Here is a 12,879-nt window from a genome sequence, read left to right as displayed (position 1 = left end):
TTAGCCAATCTCTCAGGTCTAGGATTCTTGTCCTCGGACCTGGAGTAGCTGCCAAGGTCAGTCACTACAGTTGTGGCTCACCAGAAGATCATCTGACAACTTTTAGTGAGCCTCGAGTAGTGGTGTCAAGATCGTACACTCGGCAGTTGGCATTTCCCACAACGCCGCCTTACCTAGGAGAACGTGTGTCGTATCTTGACATGGTCAGATACATGTTCCCCATAAAGTTGGTAGGCATCTTTCTGCAAATAGGCCCCGTGCAATCTGCATGGGCCCATGGTCTTTATTAGTGCATCCCTATGTAATTAATTAGTATTTTACTCCACAAATAATGAGGAATGTTGTATTAATTGTCCATTAAGGGCATTAATGACTCAGGCCTCTATAAATAGGCCTGGGATATCTCCTTGTAAATGGTTCAGAACTTTGGCTAGTTAAGCATTGTAAACTCAAAGCAATATATACGATGCTTGAGACTCCATTGAAGCTTGCTAACACAAGCTTCAAACTCACTATTACCAAAGACTCGTGGACTAGGGCTCTTTTATAGCCTGAACCATGTAAAACCCCAATGTTATTTTCTTCTAATTTCTGTCAAGTTCATAGATTAGGTTGATAGCCAAAAATGCAGTCAATATTTTGGTGCTTTCATTGAGAGCATGAAAAAAGCTTGAAGAAAATGACCATGGTGACCACTAGACGGAATGCACCAAGCGATGCAGCTCCTCCGACCAAAGTCGAGGGAGGAGAAAACAATCGTCCACCTCCACAAGACCTCTCGGAGATGGCCCAGGAGGATTATGACGAAAATGCCGATTACGATGGCATAGACGACAGTGGCAATGACAAATATTATAAGGAGGACTATCCTCAGCCTATGGACGCGGAGGACCCACTAGAGGTGGTGGTGCTTCGCGACTAGGTGGATACCCATCAGCAAAAACTCGATGCCAAGAGGGAAATATTGGCGCCCTGTAGGAGATGGTTAATGCCATGAGGGCTACTCTGGCAGCTCAAGGGCTACAAGTGGACCCACATGGTGAAGTACCGTCTAGGCAGCTAGCTGGTGTGCACCGGTTCACCCAGTTGGAGTGTCACCTGTTAATGAAAGAGGTGCACCTCCCGAGCACCCCGCTGACGTGGCACAAGATCTGCCAGCTAGTGTGCCGCCTACACATCCAACTGGAGCTAGAGCCCCACCTGCGCCACAAGAGCATGGCAAGGGCAGAGTCAATGACAACCCTGCTCCGGGGCAAAAGAAGATTCGTCGAGCCCCCAAACACATTAAGGCTCTGAGGCCAACAAGCAAGAAGAAGGGGCAAGGTGCCTGAGGACGTCGCCATGCCGCCAGCGCCTGTGAGGCCACAGGCGTTCCGCCTAGGCACGCAGAGACGGACTGTGCTAGGCCTGGAGGAGGTGTCCCCTCAGCACCTTGCCAGCCTTGTAGAACCCTTGGCCCAGGGGCCAATCGGACGAATGTCTCCGTTAACTAAGAAAAAGGCTTTAGCATCTCAGTTAATAACGAAAACATCGAGTCCAATGGAGATACCAAAGTAGGATATACTAAGGACAGTGGTTTCCACCAAGGTCAACCAGATCTACAAGATGGCTTAAATGCTCGTAGGGGTATATTAGCTCCTGGGGGGAAACCTCGGGGGAAGAGGTAAGCCAGATCTTCGGGACAATCTTTATAGCGGCCCAAAAATGCTAATACGGTTTAGCGCCTTGATTAGCGTGCCAGAAGAGCATAATTTGATAATATGTGATTAATTGATTAAATGCATGACTATGTGGCATGCATGATATATATGATGATATGAATATATTTATATGCATGTGGGTCCGTTATTGTTTATAAGGGCATACCTGTAATTTTGGCCCGTTAAGGGCATAAATGTGATTATATGTGTTAAATGGTTGAGACCACATTATTATGTGGATATATTTGCAGTATACGGCTTCGAGGCGATCCTAGTGAGCGAATTAGCGGAATAGTCACAGCTGGGTATAATACTTGGCTCGGGGTGAGCCCAGGGGCATTTTGGGAAGTTTAATGTATATTTGAGTTTTATCGAGTAATGGGTAAGTATTTGGTAATTATTTGGGCATGTTGGCGTTAATTAGGAATTTGTAGGACGACTCGAGGAATTAGCAAGAAATAGAGCAAATGATTATTTTGCCCTTATAGGCAACTAAGGGGCTGGGATAGTTTAAGGGGCAATTTGATCTTTTAGAGTTAAGGGATAAAATCAGTGGGAATTCTAGGCATAACTAGAACCCACCAGAAACTACTCAACTCTCAAACTTTCTCTTCCACTTGCCCTCACGTTTTCTCTCTCCCCCTCATATGTTTTGAGGCTGAAGGAAAACTTTGAAGAGAAACTTGGTTTAAGCTGGGAATTTGGCTTGGAAAGTCTCGAGAATTAAAGCTAGGATCAGTCAAAGGATTTCTGAAGAGATCAGGCTATCAATTGAGGTAATATTTTAGGTGTTAATAGCTACAATTTTGTTGTTGTTGTGGGAGGTTATAAGCTTTTAAGTTCTAAAGGGATTTTAAGGAATTATGGGTTTGGACAAGGATTTTGGGTTAGAAATTGAGGAGGTTATGGTGAATTAAGTAGGCTATTGTGATATAATGATCGAATTTTGGTTCTGGTGTAAGTTAGGATAGATTTTTTATGAATTAAGTTAGGGAAAAAATGCTAAGAAACCCAAGGATTTCTGGGTTCGTGGGGCGCACCGCGACCCAATTCATGGGCACTGTGGCCCACGTGCCGAAGAGGACCTGGGAGGGCTTGCTAATTTGTGGGCGTGTCGCGACCCTGGGGGGCAAGTCGCAGCCCACCTCCCCCCTAAAGCATAAGGCTGGCACCTTTAACTTTAGGCGCACTGCGACCCTTAGGGTTAGGTCGCGACCCACTTAGGCAGCCATAGCCTAGGTTTGTTTTTAGGCTCGGGGATTTAAACCTAAGCACTCGAGAAGAATTCTACTACCTAGTTTAGTAGAATTTGAGGTCCCGAAGGCTAATATGTATTTCCAAAACATTTAATTGGATTAGAATTTGATAGTTATCCATTATTGCGTGTGACTAGGGTTATCGTGAAGGCTCATGACTGAGGATCGTGCTCAGAACTGTTCTTTATCCAACGCTCGGGACTCGAGGTAAGAAAACTGCACCCAAGTGGTTGTAAATGGTATTGAGATTCCCTATAACTGAACATATGTGTTCTATGAATTATATATCTGTTATGTGTAATGTGAAAGTATGACCTAAGGGAGCTGGGGTTGATGATAAGTGTATTGAATGCAGCTCGGCCTAAGTGAGACAAGATCAGCTAAATAACCTGAGGACTCGGCTTAAGGGTGCCGACACCTAAATATTGAGTTATATGTTTGGAAGTATATGTTTATTGTTGCCTAGCTTAATACCTGTACTCTGTTGATTAATTGAAATGGTTGGCTTTAAGTTTGTTATATACATTTGTTGCTGTCTATGCTTGTTGACTATGGTTTTCTTGCTGAGCCTTGGCTCACGAGTGCTACGTGGTGTAGGTAAAGGTAAAGAGAAGCTGGACCAACCATGAGTTGGAGAGCTTTGGGGGCGGAGTGTACATCACCAGCTGCTCGACTGCCACGGGCGGGGGAATTACAGGAACTAGAGCTCAAAAATGTATTTTGCCATGTAGACTGGATTTTGTTGTATTAACTTTTGAGGGTTGTTTTCGCCATGTAAACCTTATTTTTGGGATCCCATGCATCAAACTCTTATCTTAATGAAAATCAATCATTTTATGATCAAAATCTTTTAACCCTAACCAGTCTCTTGACTCTAGAAACACATTTATGTTCAAACGACTTGATTAGCGAGTCTTGCCCCATTTTAAACACACAATGTAACGGTCTTGGCTATCCAGGGCGTTACAAGTTGGTATCATAGCAGTCTAGGTTTAAGGGTTCCTGAAGATTGGCTAGGCATGTACACTCACCACTAAAGATAAGCTCGACTCAGGGTTTGGTAACCAAATATGTGATCATATGTTTAAATGTTTAAATGAAATATAAATGTTTTATCTATACGATTAATAGGGAGCATGAGATATACTGATAGGGCCTGGCCCTTGACTGCTATGTGAATATGTTAGAGCGTGCTTATTAGCATTGCTATTGTATGCGAATAATTGTTTAAATGTCTGCTTGCATCATGATTGTGTATTATTGGCTTGGATATTGGTGTTGGACCGTGGAATGAAAGTAAACCTCCTATCATTGCCTGACAAGCTGAGTCATTGATTGCAGATAAACTTGGATAGTTATGTGTCCAAGGTGATCAATTCGACTAGCCGGCACCTGGTCGAGACTAGAGATGATGAGCAGGGCCAAGCCAGGACTCTCCACTAGTCCCTAAGAATTGGCAGTAGTTGCTTGTTGATATGTAAGCCAGACTTCAGAGTTAGGAAGAAGAGATTCGCCTTATGAGGCAGTAGGCTCCGTCAGGGAGTGCTGCACTGATAAATGAGTTTTAGACTTGTTTATCTATGTATTTTTCAGGTAAAGTATTAGGTGTTTGTTTTGCTTTGTTCTATTTTACGCTGTTTTTTTTTTTTTATGTTTTTAGGTGTCGAAGGGCTTAGGTGACGTAGGTGTGGAAATATGGTGGAAAAAATGATAAAATGACAAAAATTGGTGGAAAACGGTGTTTCGGAGCACTTCCTGTGACTGTAGGAAGGGTGTCTTGCGGCCGCAACTCCAGAAGAGTTTTGCATTTCCAGGGCATTCCTGCGACCGCAGGATACGTCTACAAATGAGAAAAATGCAGATTTTTAATTAAGGGAGTTTTGGTCCTTTTATGTTTAAAAAATCGCTAATTAGGTTTAAATTACGATTAAGGAGAGAAAAGGAGGCACTTTTTGCATACCTAGACGGGGATAGGAGGCTGAGGAGTGGATCTATCATTTAGAGTTCCTTTTCTTCTCTTCTTATTTTTTAATTTATGTTAGTTTCAGGTTTATGGATTTCTTAGTGATGTTTATGAACTAAATTCTGTTTAGTTTTTCTGATTGACTCTCTTGAAACTCGGTTATGATTTAATACATTTATCTATTTCTTCTTCATCTAAAATCTATTCAATTTGTGTTTATTGTGTATGTGATTGACTGCGCAACTTTTACATTCGATTTATGAATTTGGATCAAAATTTGAAAAGTGAGATTTGAATATGCTAAAATTGAATAAACATAGATTTCAATTTAGAACGAGAGTATCACATTGGTTTATGTGATTTAGGGTTGTATTCATTGCTTCCTATTGCTTGAATTGACCATAGAATATATAGGGAATTCACATTAGGTCAAGTTTTCTATTTCTTAACTCGAATAGTTAACACTTTTGCATGTCTATCATTTTGGTGAGAAGAGTTTCAGTAGTAATTGAATTAAAAAATTAATAGAGTGGATAGTAGAGAATATTAGGATTCCTAATTGTTTCATAGGGAATTTAATCCTTGTGTTCTTGTTATTATTTGATTTCTATAATTTTCATTTATTTCTGTTTTCTTATTTTCAAATTTCACAAATCCAGTTTTTATTAGCCAAATAGAAACTAGAAATTAATTATTTGGTAATTGATAAATTAGTCTTCGTGGGAAGATACTCGTTCTTATCGAGATTTATTACAAATTGCAATTACGTATACTTGCGTAGCTATAAAATTCGCAACAAGTTTTTGGCGCTGTTGCCGGGGCATCCCAAATTCATTTAAGTTCTTTGAGTTTTTAAGCAATTTTAGTTGAGACAATTTTTATTTATATATTAGTTTTTGGTTTATTTTATTGTAAATATTATGGATTTTGTCATCGTGAAATACGTGAAGAAAAAGAGAAGGAAGAGAAGAAGAAGAATGAAAATTGATGAGGTTGTGGTTTATAGAGCAATCCTGCGACCGCAGGAATCATTTCTTGTGGCTGCAGGACCAAAGATCTGAGCAAAATGGGAGTAATCTTGAGATCGCAGGAACCACTTTCTGCGGCCGTAGGTCCAGAGGTCCACAAGAAATGGGGAGATTCCTGCGACTGCGGGAATGGTGTCCTGCGGCCGCAGGATCACATATTTTTTCTTTAAAAAAAAAATAATGTATATATATATTTTCATTAGACTCTTTCCTCTTCTTTTCATTTTCATTTTCTCACTTTCATTTTCTTTTCATCCCCAAATCTCATTTTCTCATTCATTCTTTCAATTTTTTTCAAGAGGCCATATCACTCCAAGGTTTTGTAAGTATAGTTCTTTTATAATCATTCTCAACTTTCTCTCCATCATCATCTATCATTGTAAGTCTTCTTCATCTTTCTCTTCTTAAGTTTTACATTGTGTTCTTAAGAATTTTTTTTCATGCTAATCTCTTGAATCCGAAATTTGTGTGTGGTGTTTGATAAATATATGTTATTTTTGGATTCTTAAGATATCATTGAAATAATTGTATTGCATGTTGGTGGATTTGCATTTGTATTGAGATTCCTTGATTTTGCAATTGGGAAATTTTGACCTAATTTTGGGTCCGAATTTTTTAGATGATTTTGTGAAATTGAATTGAAATTGATGAAATTGAGAACTATAGTTGCTTATTTTTATGTTCAATTTCATTCGGTCTTCAATTTATTTGGAGAATTTTACCATTGTCCTATTCTAAGGTGTAAATTTGAGGATTTTGCAATTTGAAGGAATTGCTCATTGTTCTTGGGCTTGTTTTAATTGTGGAATCTTATAAATTGAACATTGCTATCACTTTTGCAATTGGTGCCCTTAAGTAAATTGTTGGTGGTGTGTGCATTATTTTGAGTAGTTTTGGTTCTTGTGTCAGAATGTCCACAAGTAGAAAACAGACTAAAACTGGAAAAACGAAAAAAACACCATCCACCTCCCCCACCCATAGAAAATGAGGACGACCTAAATTTTGAGGATGTGCCTAGGTTTGTCAACCCAACGGCCAATTCTAGGTACATTCAAGATAAGGAGCATAGCCTTGTTAAAGAGAGAGGGTTTGTTACTGTTATCCCAAAAATTTGAAAAGAATGATGCGGCAATAAAATTGGCACATGGCATGAGTTAGTGGGGTGATCTGGCTTAGTAGTGGCCCAATACACCAGTTAAGAAATTGGACAGATAGTCAAGTCAAATACACCCGACGAAAGAGAATATTTGGTCTAAGGGTTGCTTGACTCAGACCCCAGTTTGAAGACCCTAGTAATTGATTTGAAGCCAAGTCCAAGAAGATTGAAGGAGAGATTTGGATTTTGGTTCAAAGGATAAAAGCAACAGGACCGATCGGACCTAAGCTTGGGGAGCCTCTTGATATTTTGGTTCGAACGTGTCCAAAGAGAATGACTAAGACTTAAGTTTTAGTCAAGGGGAAGGCCACATAATAGCCGATCGGATATGCCATGGAAGAGGTATGCTTGGGCTTGTATGAGGTGAGAAGGAGGAGGAAAGTAAGCTCGGACCACCTTGGTCCGAGGAGAGGATTACAAGGTCCGATTGGACTTTGCTTGAAAGAGAGGCTCGGACCACTTTGGTCCGAGGAGAAGGGTGTCATGTCCGATCGGACATGCCCATAGGAGATGCCTTGGATCATTTTTGGTCCGAGGAGATGGTATGAAAAGATGACTCGGACCACCTTGGTCCGAGGAGAAAAACTACAAGGTCCGATCGGACCTTGATTGAAGGAAATGGGCTCGGGCTTGACCGAGGTGAGATGCCAAAGAGGGTGGTTCGGACCACCTTAAGCCGAGGAGAAGACCATTGTGTCCGATCGGACAAGTCATGGAGGAGCTTACCTCGGACTTGCCCAAGGTAAGGAGCAAAGGAGGTGGGCTCGGACCACTTTGGTCCGAGGAGAGCCATGCATGTACCACCTTTGACCCACATAAAGCTTGAAGGAGTAATCAACATGCATGTGAGACTACGTCAAACTTCCCGAAACGACTTCAGTGAGAATTGGTCTAGGCATCCGGGAATCTCTCACTCCTCACTCGAATTTAGGGATCAGTTGTATTTTAAACATTTATTGTAATATAAATATAAGGTGAATAATAAAATATCCCTATCTAAAGGGGATATCAGTTGAGAATCCCAGGTCTATAAATAGAGAGTTGGGAGGATCGTAAAAAGACTTTTTTAAAAAAAAATTAAGAGTTAACCTGTGTTCTAGAGAGAGAAAGCGTTTTTTCCTGAGAGAACCTCTTTTTTGTATTTTGGAATATTTGCATTGAAGAAACTCAGTTGACACTGGTTCATCTGATCTTGAGTGTGAATACAGTAATAAAATCACCAAGTGGATTAGGCTATTACCGATTATCGGGGCTGAACCACTATAAAATCTCGTGTTATTTATTTTCATTGATAAAAACTGTCTGTTGTCGTTTATAATTCTCTTGAAGGCTTGTCGTATTTGACATTCTTACGTCGTTGGCTAAAATCACAGTCAACATTTTGGTGCTTTCATTGAGAGCCTGAAGAGAAGACAGACAGTCCCTGAAGCAATATGGCGCCTAAGAACACCACCGCGCCCTCCAAGAAGGCAAGCACCTCTGGGGAACATGCCAGATCAGAGGGTCCCAGCGTTCAAGATCATGAGAATGAGCCTAGGGTCATGCTCGAGGATGTAGCTCCTGAAGTTGAGGAGCTCCAGGAGACCATGAGCGCATTCCAGGAGGAGCTAGCCCAGTTCAGTGCTAGGCAGGAGACCTTTGCTGAGGAAATGGCCAAGCAGAGACGGGATATGGACGCTAGGAGCGAGGAGATCCGTTGATAGCAAGAGGAGGCCGATAGGCGACATCGCGAAGCTGCACTCGCTCTGGAGGCAGCTACGCAATTGACCCGAGCCAATGCTCAAGCTGCGCCTGGGGTGACACCCACCCCAGAGGCAAGGACCACAGAGGCTGGTCATAAGAAAACTGATAGGCCAGGCAAGAATGGTGGTAACCCACCTGGTCATGAGGAAGAGGGAGTCCGATCACGCACTGCCTCAACCTAGAGGGGGAACTCCAAGACCCCCTCAAGGAGCCACAGATCAGAGACTTCCAGGTCAGGAAGTCATAAGTCAGGCAGCAAGAAAACACCTTCTGAGCAGGGGCACAACAAAGCTCCTCGTGGCAAGGAGACTTCCCACTTCAAAGATGGACATAGGCGTGATGAAGCTGATAGTCACCACACCAGCCAGTCGAAGGAGAAGAATAATAACCGACGAGGAGGAGAGGATCAACCGGCTCAAACGGGGAAGCCACCACGGCATCCCAACCAGCGTAATGGAAAAGAGCATGCTCCACCTAGTAGACCTTCCAAGAAGACTCGGAGTACAGTGTTCAACCGGTTGGGAAAGAACACTGCTCAGAAGGACCTAAGGGACGTCATTGATGACAGAAGGAGGATCGTTCCGGTCGAAAGGCAGGAGCCAATCCGTCCTACCAGTCGAGTAGAAATACTCGATGTTGATACGCCGGATAGGAGTGCCCGACCAAACGGTCCCGAGGGTGCGTCCCCAGCAGTAGCCCCGGGCATCCAAGCCCAGCTTGATGCTTTGACGGCGGCAATCCAAAGCTTGTCAAAACAACCAGTTATTGATCTGGTAGACCACAGAAGTGGTAGCCCTTTTTGTGCTAGAATAAGAGCAGCCCAACCACCAAGGAAATACAAAGCGCCGGTGTTGCCAGTTTATACAGAAAAGGCAGACCCGGTAAGACACGTTGGAAAGTTCGAAGATCAGATGGAGCTGCTTGGGGTGAGTGATGACTACCGCTGCAGAGTCTTCCCCACCACCTTGTCAGACACTGCCCAGGAGTGGTATTGGAAGTTCAAACCCGACTCCATCACCTCTTGGGAAAGCTTTAGGAAGGAGTTCTGCAGGCAGTTTAGTACTGCCCGAACCCCTCCTGTTTATGCCAACCACTTGGTGGACATTAGGCAGGGTAAAGATGAGTCTCTCAAAAACTACATTCAAAGGTTTATGAGAGAAGGCAATCGGGCTACCGCAGTGGGAGATGAAGGGAAAATGGTAGCAATCTCTTCCGGCATTATTTATCGAAGTCCTTTGTGGGATAGCATTCACCGCCATCCAATTTCAACTTTACAGCAGTTTTTGGAGCGGGCAGATAAGTACATGAAGTTGGATGATGCCATTGAGAAAGGAGAGAATGGGTTGAACAACCCAAGTGGATCAGATGAAACTCCAAAGGATAGCGGAAATGATCAAGGCGGTAGTAAGAAACGTGGGAATAACGGGTCTGACCGCCGCAATGAGAAAAAGGCTAAGTCAGGATCGAATGATAAGCCAACGAAGTATGAACCTCGATTCACCAACTACACCACTCTTTCGGAAACCCGAGCGGAGATCTATCTAGCCAGTCATCAGGAGATCCCTTACCGGAGACCCCCACCAATCAAGAAGGAAATGAGTAAAAGGGATAAGAACAAGTTCTGTCGTTTCCATGGAGACTATGGTCACGACACGAATGAGTGTAATCACCTTAAGGATGAGATAGAGTTTCTCCTCCGTCGGGGAAACTAAAAAAGTATAAGGCAGAGAAGACCCAAGGAGAGGGGAACAACAATAATCCTGGGTTCAAGCAGCAACGGTCCCCACCTTTGCAACCTGAACCTGTGGACTTCACACTAGATACAATATGTGGAGGACCACATCTTGCTGGGGATAGCAACAAGGCAAGAGAGAGGTATGCTTGCACCCTTCGTCATGAGTTAAGTGCGGCATCCACCTCCGAGGTTATGACAGTGGAGGAGCGACCATCCAAGAACCCAAGGTATGAAAGTGAGTCCCTCACTTTCACTGAAGAAGATGCTAAACACGTGAGGTATCCTCACAATGACCCTCTTGTTGTGACAGTCCAAATAGCTAATATGAAGGTGAAAAGATGTCTAATTGATATGGGAAGCTCCGTAAACATTATTTATAAGTCCTCTTTTGAAAAGATGAAGTTATCCATCAATGACTTGAAGCCATGCTCTCACGTCATTTATGGGTTTACTGGAGAGGGACTGTCACCAGCTAGGACAATCAAGTTACCAGTCACCACGGGGGAAGCCCCCAAGCATGAAACCGTGATGACTGAGTTTTTTATTGTTGACTGCCCGTCCGCCTACAATGTGGTTATTGGTCGACCACTACTCACCAACTTGCATGCAGTAGTTTCAATTTGGCACCTATCTATGAAGTTCCCGACCAGCGCTGGCATAGGTTGCGTCCAAGGAGACCAAAGGGAAGCTAGAGAGTGCTATAATGCCTCGATAGCTAAGGCGAAGAGAGGTGCCAAGGAGAACTACATGATTGTGTGTGTTGAAAGAGAGGAGGTGGATGAGATGAATGTAGACTAGAGTCTTGTAGTAGTGAACGATGAAGAGATGTTGGAGGAGTGTGGCCAGGAGAGCACTTCTAGTTTAAAAGAGCAGAAGACCCCATTAGGTGATGAAGTCACCAAATAGGGCGTTGCCCAAAGCGAGGGAAGAGATATTGATCCTCGCTTTGGGGATTATGAGAGTGATGTCGGACCGTCCGAGGAGTTAGAGGAGGTCCCCATAGATGAGAATGACCCGACAAGAGGGGTCAAGATTGAGAAGAAGTTGAAAGCTGAGGTGAGAGTACAACTGATAGAATTCTTGCGAAGAAATCAATATGTCTTCGCCTGGTCTCACAAGGATATGGTGGGTATCTCACCAACTGTGATCAACCACGTGCTCAACGTGGATGAAAGATATCCAGCGGTACAGCAGAAGAGGAGGTTGCTTGATAAGGATCGAGCAAAGGCTCTTAAGGAGGAGGTAGAGCGATTGAAGGAGAACAGGTTTATTAGAGAGGCATACTACCTAGCTTGGGTTTCAAACCCAGTCTTGGTGCCCAAACCCAATGGAAAGTGGAGGACTTGTGTAGATTTTACTGATCTAAACAAAGCGTGCCCGAAGGATTGCTTTCCTTTACCAAGAATAGACCAGTTGGTAGATGCAACCTCTGGTCACGAGACTTTGTCCTTCATGGACGCGTATTCGGGGTACAATCAGATCAGCATGCATCCTCCTGATGAAGAGCATACCAGCTTCCGAATGGATATAGGGCTATATTGCTATAGAGTGATGCCCTTCGGATTGAAGAATGCAGGAGCTACCTACCAGCGCTTGGTGAATGGTATGTTTCGTGACTTAATCGGCAAGAGCATGGACGTATACGTAGAAGATATGCTGGTGAAGTCAAAGGAAGCTGAGGGGCACGTGGGAGACTTAGAGGAGAGCTTTGCAATATTAAGGAGGTATAACATGAAGTTAAACCCCCTCAAGTGTTCATTTGGAGTGGGTTCTGGAAAATTCCTTGGGTTTATTGTTAACTCCCGAGGAATAGAGGCAAACCTAGAGAAGATTAAGGCTCTCATAGAGATGAAGTCTCCGACAAGAATAAAGGATGTGCAAAGCTTGATTGGGCGGATTGCAACTCTAAGCAGGTTCGTTTCGAAATCAACGGACAAGTGCGTCCCGTTCTTTAACCTGCTTAAAGGAGGCAAGAAGTTTGAGTGGACCGCAGAGTGTGAACAAGCCTTCCAGGCGATAAAGGAGCATTTGGCCAAACCTCCTGTTCTTTCTAAGCCAGTGGATGGAGAAGACCTATTCATGTATCTAGCAGTCACGGAACACGCTGTTAGTGCTGCCTTAATACGTGAGGAGGATAAGGTGCAGCACCCGGTATATTACATTAGCAAGCGATTGATAGGAGCAGAGTCCCGATACCCCATGATCGAGAAGTTGGCTTACTGCTTGGTACTTGCGTCACGAAAATTGCGGCCATACTTCCAAGCACACCCCATCAAGGTCCTTATTGACCAGCCTCTT

This window comes from Humulus lupulus, chromosome 8, assembly GCF_963169125.1.
Source record: "Humulus lupulus chromosome 8, drHumLupu1.1, whole genome shotgun sequence".
In the NCBI taxonomy this organism is placed as follows: Eukaryota; Viridiplantae; Streptophyta; class Magnoliopsida; order Rosales; family Cannabaceae; genus Humulus; species Humulus lupulus.
This window is presented reverse-complemented; position numbering follows the sequence as displayed.